Source organism: Hordeum vulgare, chromosome 2H (assembly GCF_904849725.1).
Source record: "Hordeum vulgare subsp. vulgare chromosome 2H, MorexV3_pseudomolecules_assembly, whole genome shotgun sequence".
In the NCBI taxonomy this organism is placed as follows: domain Eukaryota; kingdom Viridiplantae; phylum Streptophyta; class Magnoliopsida; order Poales; family Poaceae; genus Hordeum; species Hordeum vulgare.
In genome coordinates, this window is record NC_058519.1 from 352,058,567 (window position 1) to 352,071,191 (window position 12,625).

The window sequence follows — 12,625 nt, forward strand, 5'->3', positions numbered from 1 at the left end:
GAAAGTCAATCCATAGTGGACCCTGAACTTGTCAAGATTAAAACATTGTGTGTGTCGTGGGAGAGCAGGCATATGGAAAAAGGAGAAACCATGGGTTAACGTACCCGCTTCACTGAAACTTGCCTTGAACATGATCAGCCGGTCTAAATCATAAAGGATTATTGCAAAAACCCATATTAGGGCATGACTAGAGCCTTGCAAGCTCATGTCCCTACTAAGTCTCACTGAGCCGTCCTATTAAAAGTGACTTATTGACATTATATGGTATTACCTTTTCTCAGAAAACTGGTACTATTCTAGCATATACATGCATCATCCTGCATTGCATCATGCATCATACATACATATCATGTCAGTCTTTAAATCGGGTCAAAGTATAAATTTCTACAGGAGCGAAAAAATCTTTGATAGCCAGTATGGCTGGGTCTTCCTCAGGGTTTATCATTACCAGTGTTAAATGATTGGGGTTTTTAAGCCAGCTCGAAAGAATTGACTATTTTCGAAGAACCGCCCTATCACATATAATGTCGGGTCATCTAATTGATCGGCTCTTGGATTTTTTTTTCAACTTGTGCTTTGTAGTAAACTATAGCACTTATGGGTTTCTCAGACATATATTTGTCGGGTTGCATTGCAACCACGGTCAAGGATTTCTTTCATCACAAAGGCATCATCAGTTCAAAGAGTGGATATGATTTTATTCTACAATGGAAGGAATAGTCCTAAGTCGCTGCAGGCACATGACTCGACACTTGAGGGCTACATTATTGAAATCAAGATTACATCAAAGTATGAAAGTCCCATGCCGGTACAAGCATGCACCATGACACTTGGGGCTAATGCAAACGGTTTTTTTAAGTCATCACATCATCAACAGACCCAGCTATCTCAAGGAGATAAGCCGGCCCTCGGGGGCTACAGGTCGTTCTTTATTGAAGTATGGATTTAAGGAATAATTGGCTCATCATTTTTATAATGACCCGGTCCTTGGGAGCTACACATTGCTGCTGAAGTTTACATAATTAGATATACAAAGTCCCTGCTCATTATTCCATAATGACCCGGCCCTTGTGGGCTACACTCGCAAAAGTTTTACGAAAATGAGACAAATACAAAGTCCTACGGTGCTATAGGCAAGACAACCCGACACTAGGGGGCTACAACACTCAGTTGTTTCACAGATCATGAGATCTAAATTGAAGACCTGACCCATCACACATTGATGAGCCGACCCTTGTGGGCTACAGTAGTTGAAGCTTTATAAATATAAGATGATTACAAGTCCTAGACTGTTGCTGGCAAGACAACCCGACACTTGGGGGCTACATAGTCAAAGAAATTATTGCAAATCACCAAGTCATCACGAATTGATAAACTTGGAGCTTGGGGCTACACGTAAAATGGATATATCAAAAAAAATGAAGAGAACTTTGAAGATGTCAATTGTATGAAAGACCGGCTCAATATCACATGGATTTTTCATCACAATAATTTTATTTAGCCGAAGCAACAGAAACCGGTTCAACATCGTGTGGATTTCTTATTCTGAATTTTTTTATCAAGCCAAAGCATTGGAGGCCATCTCAATGGCATATGTATTTTATTGCAAAGGACACATACATGCAAGATGGGTGTGAAGACGGCTCAAAGAAACCAATATTTTTTAGGAGCCACTTCATTGAAATAAGACAACCAAGGAGCAAGTCAGCCCCTTTAACATATTTATTATTATTATTTCAGGAGATTACCATGAATAAATTCAAGCTAACCTAGGGGCTAATGTTTGGGATATACCCTGCGGTATAACCCGGCTTGAAGTATAACCGGCTTGAAGTATGACCTGCTTGAATATGACCCCGCAGGGACTTGGTGTCATGCCATGTGTTTTGACTCTCCCGACTAAACTAACTTAACTCAAAATTTAGGACCAATTAAAAAAATTGTGAATGCTTGATGTGATTGTTACTTATTTCCTTGTGTTTGAATCACAAAGTTCCTACTACTCTCCAGACTCACCTCCTTGACCCAAACCCTTCCCTAATGATCATGCCATGTGTGTAGGACCAGAAACTATTGTTACCAAACATTATTTTGACCAAAAAGCATTTCCTTGATTTAAGCTTTCAAAACCCCGTGGATTGGGATTTGTACTACAAGTCCTCAAATTAGGGAAGTTAATTTGCACCAAATATTTTATTTCAATCCCATTATCAAAATGTCTTCCCAAAACCAAAATATTATTATTTTAAATGTTATTTTACTATTTTATTTAAATACCTTTCTCCTAGGCCAGAAATGGTCCATTATGAAGGAATTTTATTTTTATTTCTTTCAAAATATTTGAGAAAAATTAGAGAACCTCAGTGGACATATATATTTCATATATAGGAGTTTCAACACATGGTCACGTTCTAAATATTAGGCGAAACCCTTCAAAACCCTTCCTGCCTATTTCAAGCTTTCGAAATATTCCTATAAGAAATATGCTCAATAAATCTGATTAAATTCTAGCATGTCACACATGATATATGTGATTATCGTGACAAGTTTCATCTCAATAAAAGTTGATTTGATTCACCTTATTATCCCAAAAACATATCTATCCACATCCAAATTTGAGCAACTCTATGTTGCCAAGTGTCTCCAATTGTGCTCAAATTTGGTGGACATGTTCTGATACTCCAATAATGCATCCAAACCAAGTGGTGCATCAAGGAGAATAGAAGAACTTGTCCCAACCCACTCAAAACCTTCTTTGTTGATTTCTAACTTTGGGAAATTTTACATTGTAAAGTTTCTCCAATTGATCCTAAACTTTTTGGGAATGGTCTAATGCTGAAATAATGCCACCACACCAAGTTGTGGATTAGTGGGAATTGATTTGCATAGTTTTGTAAGCATAAAGCCATTTCTTCCCATTTCATGGCTTTTTCAAGTCTACATTGGAAACTTTCTCCAGCAAATCCTAATTTGGTGTCCAAACATACTTTCACCTATTATGTGATCCATTTGGTAGCCCTAACATCCATCAAACACCTTATGTGCATTTACCGAAGTTGCTACTTTGGCCCCTCCTACTATTCTCCTTGAGCTTAAATTTTTACCAGAGCCTTCCCTAGTCCTCTTTTACCTCTAGTAACCTTGCCATGACCTCTCGTCAATCATTGGAGGGTGACTCCATCTCTCTACCTCTCTTTTTACCTTGCCAGCAGCCACCACTGGACCCCCTCTACCACCCCCGTAGAGATAGCTTGTAGACGACCGCGAGCCAATGGGCCCCACCTCTTGGTTGGCTAGGGGAGCTGGCGGGTGGGCCAGGCCGTTAAGTGGAGATGGGAGCACCTGAAGCCCGCCTTCTCCCTGGGAAGACGTATTCCCGAGGACACTTTCGACGTCGCCCCAAGTCTGCGCGCGTGGGCCGTCCCAGGAGCTATCTTGTGCCCTCGCGCATCATAGCTCCCCTCATATAGCTCTTTGCTCCTTTTTTATTTTTAGCAAAACTTCAAAAATGCACATCTAATTCATATTAATTCGAAATTAGGTGATTCAAATTTCTGTAGATTCCTAAAATAAGGATCTATCCAAAAATGTGCTTTGCACATTTTTCCAAATATATTTTCCGTAGAAATTTAATGCAGGTTTGAATCTGATTTATTCAAACCCCGCCTTGTAAAATTCCAAGGGAGCTAAAATCAACTCCAAATGGAGTGATTCAAATTTCCAGAGGCTTATAAAATCATTCTCTAATTTTATAGCCTTAGTCAATATTTTTTTTCTCTACCATATTACTGTTGCATAAATTAAATGGAACCTATTCATATTTATTGCATTGTAAAGCCCTAGAACATTCATATCAACTCCAAATCCAGTGAAACAACTTCCTAAATATTTCTAAATTCATGCCCAATGAGTGCCTCCACTCATTTTTAATAAAAGGTATTGTGTAAACTTCTTGTGGGGCCAGTAATGCCTCCATTTCCACCATTCAAAATTCTCTCGTGATCCAAATCCCTTAGAAAAACTTTAGGAAATTTTCTTATCACTAGAGATGTCGCTCAAAAATAAAACTCGTATTTATGGAGAACTTTTGTTCCTGCTTGCTGCGTGGCTTACTATGGTTGTTTCCGACGGTACTTGACGGAGTAGACAAAGTACTCGAAGTTGGACCGGAAGACCTCGAAGACCCAGGAGACTTTGTTGAGCAAGGCAAGCAGCCCTTTGACCATGTCTGAGAAAATATTTTATGTATGCCATGATGATTACTTTATTCTGATGCATATGATCATGAATAATCGGCAAACCCTCGGTATGGTGTTACCGATGACTCCTCTGGAGCACTTGCATTTGAGCATGACCTTACTATCTATGAGGGTCACAGTCATGATAAGTTGACAAGTAGATAGTAATTCTACATAAAGGATGAGCATATGCATGGTGATGGTAACACAGAGGTGATAACAAAGATTTTCAGAAAACCCCGTCGGGTGCCACTAATGCCCGAGGGTGATGGTGTTGAGATGGATGACCACTTGAGAAATATGTGGTGCACCGGAAAAGGTTTTGTGTGTGTGGTTTCGGAAATGGGATTAGATTTAAGATTTGGTGACCATCCCAACCTTACATGTGTGTTGGGGATATTACCTGCGGATAACCCGCCCTTAGTGGGCCGGATCATCAAAGGGGCGACTTACCATTCAAAGCGTGTCTCATGTCCCAGAAGCTGGATGGCGGTTCAAGAGGTCGTGCATATGGTAGATTACCAAGGGAGTTCCCAATCGTGGAGAGCACGTCGACTTAGAGATAGGGAAAGCCACAAGGAGTAGGATGGCATGACTTTTGTAAACCCTAGGGCCTCGAACTGTATATAAAGGCAAGTCCCGGGGAAAGGTCAGGCGAGTTAGGGAGAATCGTGAGCTAGGTCAGGCGAGTTAAGGAGAATCGAGAGCTAGGTCAGGCGAGTTACGCCCTCCTTGTAATCGAAATCACCATTAATCCACACAAAGCAGGACATAGGCTTTTACCTCCTCACGAGGGGCCGAACCTGGGTAAACCTGAGTCTCGCTTTCGCTCAACCCCTTCTAGTCGCCACCAAGGTGCGATGGCTCCATCTTTAAGTCCTTTCACGAGGACATCTGCCGTTACAAAACCACGACAGTTGGCGCCCACCGTGGGGCTAGCACACGGTGGAGTTGAGTTCTCGAAGGGAGCCCTACCAGGGTTAGAAAGCTATGCGGTCGGCATCATGACAAAGAGCCGCCACGGGAGGTACTACATCGACACCTCGCTGTGGGAGCCGGAAGCCAATTCAGTCGAATCTGGCTACCGAGTCCCCTTCGGCAAAATCAACGCCTTCATCGGCATGATTGGGACGCCAGTGCCTAAGCCAGACACCTCCACCGACATCGTCGTGCCGGCCAGGTACGTCCTCCCCATCACACGGCAGGACAGGAGTCGCCACACTTTCATCGATTTTACGCAGGGAAACGACGTACAAGACGAAGCGGCGGTCCAGGAGATCACCCCCGTCAATTCTGATGGCGAGTCATCCATGGGTGAGACAGATTCAATCCACCCTCTCCAGGAAGGACAACTCGGAGGGCTGTCATTGTCAATGGACCCCGAGGTCCTCGAGAGATCCCATCGACAAATCGCCATCTACATGGCGGGGTCAGGGCAGCCTGAACAAAATCCAACCGGCAACAACGAGACCGGTGGGACGTCCTAATCCCCAGCACAAACCATGGTGGAATTAGCGGCGGAGGTCGCCAACCTTATGGCAATCACCGTCACGTCCGAGAATCAGGAGTCTATCAACGCCGAGCTAGCAAAGCTGCGGGAGGCGATGGCCAAGGCGTAGCGGGACATGGAAGTAGAAGCCGCCAGGGTGGAGATGCAGCAAGCCGCGATCGCAGCAGACACGGAATGGTTGAACACCAAAGTCTGGTGGCTCGAGAGACAACAGCACGCGTCCGACGTCGTTCACCAAAGGAGGCACCACGGACGTATCCCGGCCGACTTACATGCAACTCGCCTTTTCGACACCCCGCGCACCCCTGGGGTGGGTCCTTATCTACCTTTACAAACTATTCCAAGGGGAGGTCCGGTTCCACCGCCCGATCCAGTGCGGCCTCAACCAATGGATGCCCATGCGACTTGGTTCCAGACACCACGGGGTCACTTCTTGAATCCCGTGGACAATGTGCTCGCGGCAACCCGCCACTTGGAGTCCCTGCCGATTTACGGAAACTCCTCGTCCGAGATAGAGGCCAGAAACGCCATCGAGATGCTAAAGACGACCGTGGTCCAGCACGCGCAATACTCTCATAGCCTCGATCGACTGCACTCCACGCCTCACGTGAGCCACACCAGGAGTCGCCACGAGGACTTACCCGCGGTAACCAGCGGGCCGTGGCGATTCCCTCAACATAACCTGCTCGGGATGCCCGACACGCGAGCTCAAGATATCATGGACGCGGCACGAGCTGCACGTCAGACCGAGACAGCAGCCGCAGCGGGTCAGGTCTACCCAGCTTACACGCCATCACCTCCCGCGCCCCTAGACACCGGAGGCAAGCACATCGGTGTATCGTGTCTTGCACCAGTTTTGCGCAACGAGCGAATGCCAAAGGACTTCAAAGGGCCCCGGAAGATCCCCAATTACTCGTCAGATCTCGAACCAGGGTCATTGATCGAGAGTTACGAACTCGCGATCGACATGCTCGACGTAAATGAGGCGGTTTGCGCTAAGTACTTCACTATGATGCTCGAAGGGACGGCACGTGCATGGTTGAAAAACTTGCCGTCGAACTCCATCAACACCTCGGCGGAGCTAAAAGAGCGCTTTATCAAGAATTTCAGAGGGACTTGCAAACGCCCGATGACCATTGTCGAACTACAGCACTACGTTCAGCGGCCAGATGAGTCGGCCCACCATTGGACCCGGCGAGTCACGGAAGTTATTCATTCATCAGAAGGCATCTCCCCGGCTCAGGCAGTGTTGATCCTGGAGAAGAACTGCCATTACGAGCCTCTGGTACTAAAGCTAGGGCGACTTAAGTGGAAAGTACAAGACATGGGCGAATTAATGGATACCCTTACTAGGTATGCTGAGTCGGCCGACACCAAGGATCCCGGGGAGGACGACGACAAAGTTAGTACCGCCAGGAAGGGCGAGTTACACAAGGGCCATTCTCAGTTTCAGGGCCAGGGCAACCACCACTCCGGTGGGCATGGCAAAAAGGGACAATAGGAAGGTCCTACGGAATTTGTCGCTAATACTAATACCGGCAACGGAAACCTGTGCCAGAAGAAGCGGGGCTTTAGTGGGAAGAAACCCCGCAATTATCACTAAATGCTTAAAGGCCCTTGTCCGCAGCATGCCACGGCAGAGGGACCGACGACTGACTCTTGGGAGGATTGCTATGTGATGCAGGAATTCAGGGCCGAGGCACTCAGAAGAGGTCAAGGTGGTGAACAAGGCCAGCGACAGGAACAACCCGGCACATCCGGGTCACGCCAGGTCCCGTTCGGTGGTTTTCCTAACCCGGGACCACAGGGCGGGTTACAGCCCAACGTTGGGCAGTACCAAGTGCACAATCAGCAATACCACCCACCAGGAGTGTTCTAGCAGCCCCCCGCAAGGGGATCCCCAGCGACAGGAAGATCGTGGCGGGTTTCAGAATAACCCCAAACAATTGAACAACGGGCAGTATCACTGGTTCACCACCAGCACCTGCAAGCGGCATCACAAGGTGAAGCATAGAACCTTCAGCATAGCTGAGCCGGCGCTCCCTCGATACCTTCACTGGTCCGAACAGCCCATAACCTGGAGCAGGGAAGACCATCCCCCCGAGTACACAACCCTGGCGACTTGGCATTGGTTGTGGCTCCCCAAGTCGGAGGGTACACCCTTTCCAAGGTCATCATGGATGGAGGCAGCAGCATCAACATCTTATACTTTGATACTTTCTGACGGATGCACCTCTTGGAGAAAGACCTGATGCCATCATCCACGGTCTTCCACGGCATCGTCCCCGGTAAGTCGGCGTATCCCATTGGACGGATTAAACTTAACGTTGCTTTTGGCACAGAGCCAAATTACAGGAGCGAGTCTCTCCTGTTCAAAGTGGTCAAAATCAAGAGCCCCTATCATGCGTTGTTTGGACGGCCGGCGTACCCCAGATTCATGGCCCTCCCATGCTATGTCTATCTCAAACTCAAGATGCCCGAACCTAAGGGTCCTATTACCATCAGCGGAGATAGGAAGATAGTTCAAGAATGTGAAGAAGGAGACGCAGCTTACGCCAAGTCGGCTTGCGCGGCTGAGGAGCTCAAATTTCACCAAGCTCAAATTACGTCACTCGGGAAACCGGCCAACATTAACCAGGTCTAGCGTATGGCGGGTCGAATTGCAGCTCTGAGCCGCTTTATAAGTCGCCTTGGGGAGAAGGCCATCCCTATCTATTAGTTGCTCAATAAAATTGGTTGTTTTGTATGGACAGACAAAGCCGACGAAGCTTTTTAAGCATTCTAAAGCGACAATTAGTTAACCCGCCAGTGTTGACGGCTCTGGTGGACAAGAAACCTATGCTCCTGTACATTGCAGCCAATTCTAAAGCGGTCAGCGTGGCAGTAGTTGTCAAGCGGAAGGAAGAAGGAAAGGAGTATCCGGTCCAGCGATCGGTGTATTTCATCAGCGAGGTCCTCACCCTCTCCAAGAAACGTTACCCACATTGGCAGTAGCTGGTTTTGGGGGTGTTTATGGCGAGTCGGAAATTGAAGCACTACTTCCAGGAACACCCGATCACGGTCCTCAGTTCCTCCCCCTCGGCGACATCATACAGAATCTAGAGGCCACTGGACGGATTGCTAAGTGGGCCATCGAGCTCGGATACCATCATGTGCGGTATACGCCTTAGACGGCCATCAAATCTCAAGCACTCTTGGATTTCATCAATGATTTGACCGAGTTACAAATCTCGGAGGAGAGGCCCGATCATACTTATTGACCATCTATTTCGACGGGTCCAGGCAATTGGAAGGCTCGGGGGCTGGTGTGGTGATAGCTTCGCCTCAAGGTGACAAGTTTTTCTATGTCCTTCGGCTCATGTTCCCATGTAACAATAATGCAGCGAAGTACAAGGCCTTGCTCCATGGTTTGCGACTCGTCAAAGAGATGAACCTCACGCGAGTCAGGTGTCTGGGCAATTCAGATCTGGTGGCACAACAGGTTTCTGGCACCTGGGATTCACGAGACCCTTTGATGGCGGCTTACAAACGAGCTGTGTTAGATGTAGCGGGTCGCTTCAATGGTTATCAAGTGGATCACATCGATCAGCGACTTAATAAAGCAGTGGACGCTCTTTCTCGTCTCGGTTCACAACGTAAGCCAGTTCCTCCCAATGTCTTTTTGGATGTATTGCATAACCCTTCGGTAAAACTGCCTTCAGAGGAAGATTTAGCGGTACCGGACCCCGAGGCTCAACTCGTGGCGTCTCTTCACGCTACTCCAGACTGGGCGACCCCTTACATGGCATATCTCACCAGAAGCGAGTTACCTGCCAACGAGTTATTAGCTCGCCAAATCATCCGTCGGTGTAAATCCATGGTCATACACAATGGCGAGTTACGAAAACAAAGCACCTCAAGGGTATTTCAAAGATGCGTCTCTCCTAAAGAAGGATGTATGATCCTTAATGAGATTCACGCTCGCGATTGTGGTCATCATGCTGGGTCCCGATCCTTGGTTTCTAAGGCGTTCAGACATGGGTTCTATTGGCTGACGGCTCACGCAGACGCAGAGGAGATCGTTCGCCGATGTGATGGCTGCCAAAAATTTGGACGTCAGATGCACGTGCCGTCTCAGGAATTGCGGATGCTACCAATCACTTGGCCGTTTGCAGTCTGGGGGCTTGATATGATTGGCCCTTTCAAGCTGTCTTCTACTAAAAAGACTCACCTATTGGTGGCAGTAGACAAGTTTACCAAGTGGGTGGAGGCGGAACCTGTTAGGAGCTGTGATGCAGATACGGCCGTCAAATTCTTGAAGAAACTGATTTTCAGATTCGGATATCCTCATAGTATCATTACTAACAATGGTAATAATCTATCCAAAGGTGCAATGCAAGAGTTTTGTTCACGAGAGCATATCCGACTTGAAGTTTCCGCGGTTGCACATCCCCAGTCTAATGGGCAGGCGGAGAGGGCGAATCAGGAAATATTGCGGGGGATTAAGCGTCGGCTCATGGTACCTTTGGAACGTACTTCAGGATGTTGGGTGGAGGAGTTGCCATCAGTATTATGGAGCATCAGGACAACTCCAAATCACTCCACGGGTTTTACTCCTTTCTTTCTGGTCTACGGAGCAGAAGCAGTCTTACCAAGTGACATCAAACATGATTCACCACGAGTCGCCGCCTATGTGGAACAGGACAACGAGCTGGCGCGACAAGACTCGCTGGACGCCTTGGAGGAGGAACGTGACTTGGACGCATCACGATTGACGATTTACCAACAAGACTTGCGACGTTACCACAGCCGCCGGGTCAAGAGACGGACTTTCCAAGAAGGCGACTTGGTGCTCCGTTTGATTCAAGATCATACTGGTATGAACAAGCTATCACCTCCATGGGATGGACCGTTTGTCATCAGCAAGAATCTTCGAAACGGCTCATATTACTTGGTGGATCTTCGCCCGGATCGGCCAACTACAGAGGTTGAGATAACTCGCCCCTAGAACATAGCCCATCTGCGGACTTACTACACTTAGAGCTATAAGCTCCTTTTTTACCAGTTTTCAGAAAATTGTAATCCATGAATTATGAAAGCAATAAAGCCAGCACCCACTAATTTCTGGGACATTTGCCGTTTCAGCTTTTGAAAGCATGAGTCTTTATTGTTCTATAAGTTGTCCAAACATGGACGCTATCAAAGTCAAAGAGCGTAAGTTGCCATGCTCCACTTACTTTAAAACTGGGCCTTGATAAAGCCAAAGAGGACCAACGTTGTCACGTTGCACGGTTCAAACATAGGCGGCTTATGTGGTTTTGAGAATTAAGCTGGCTTACTTGGGGGCTACTAGTGCCCAAGTCGTTTCGCAGTAAGAGCGCATACGCTTCTATGATCCTATGCCCGGCTTTTTCCTAAATCATAGGTCACTTGGGGGCTTCCACTCATTGAGTTCAGCCAAAATACCCTCTTGCCTAGCAAAAAATTACCACATTACAAATGGTTACACTGGACTATGTGTTGAACAAGTCGCCACATGGTCCTATGTACTCAGGGCGAGTCAATCCATCATTTGGACCCTGAACTCGCCTTGGTTAAAACATAAAAGGTACCGGACAGAGTCACACGTGGGAAATAGAGAAACCATTGGTTCGTTGAACCTGCTTCACGGAAGCTTGACTCGCGCCTGATCAGACGGTCTAAAACAACAAGGCTTTTTGCAAAGGCCTTCTAAGGGTAACACTAGAGTTTTGCAAACTCGTCTTATCTTGGCATAACTCACTGAGTGGACAAAATTTTATTTCTTGATGGGAAGACCACAAGGTTTCCTAATATGTTTGAGTCGGCCTTTGGTTATAACTCGCCCCAACTCATTTTTCTTAACCACTGTTTGCCATAACCCGGGGGGCTGATCTATTTTTTGCCATAACCCGGGGGGCCAATCTATTTTTTGCCATAATCCAGGGGGCTAGTCTATTCTTGGCCATGCATTCACTGAGTCGGCTTATATTTTTCCTGACACATAATGTGAAGACTTTTTTGTCAAATTATGACACTCCCTGGTTAACCAAATTTACAGGCGAGTCACGCATAGATTCAAGGAATAAAAGTGGTTCAGGAAAGGTTCCATCAAAAGGTACTACTGGTGTCATCCCCTAGTGAACAAAAGATCAGACTCACACCTAGGAAAGAATCAAGCCGCCTCCGAGTCACCTTGCCTTGAGCTCTCTCCGCCTTCCATTTGTAAGTCGCCCAGTTTCCAATTACACTCGGATAGGGCAACAAACTCATCTTCATCATCAAGGAAGAGGGATTGGTCCATGTCAAGATCAAAAGGATTCTTGGGTTGACGAGGAACCAAGCTAGCAGTTTCGTACGAGGGAGGTGTCACCTTATTTTTCTTCTCGTCATAGGCGGCTTGGTATTTATTCAAATCCAAGCTGGCTACTAGTTGAGTCACCGAGAAGCGGGATTCTATGATAACTCGGTGGTAGTCCTCCTTGGTGAACTCTGGCCCGTCGTCCTTCAGCTCAAGGTAGCCGGGGGCTATTTCTTCTGGTTTGAGCTCTGGGCCATAGGCTAAACACCGACTTAGGGTGTTCAGGACTCCTTTTCGGGCGGCTGATCTTTTTAGTTCCTCTATTTGAGGAGGCAATGTGGACAGATAGCTAAGCATGTGCTTGATGGTTCTGACTGGCTCCTTGGTGCCCATCACTGCCTTAATCGTTAGCACGCCCCCGGTATATAGCTGCTCGGTGAAGGTATATTTAGCCTTTAGCTTCAGCATGCAGTCGTCTGGAAGATTGGTGGGTCGTGAACCTACAATGGACACATCAGTATTTGATAGTTTTTGGGAGACCAGATTATTTCTTCAAAAGGCAAGGGTTAATGCTTACCA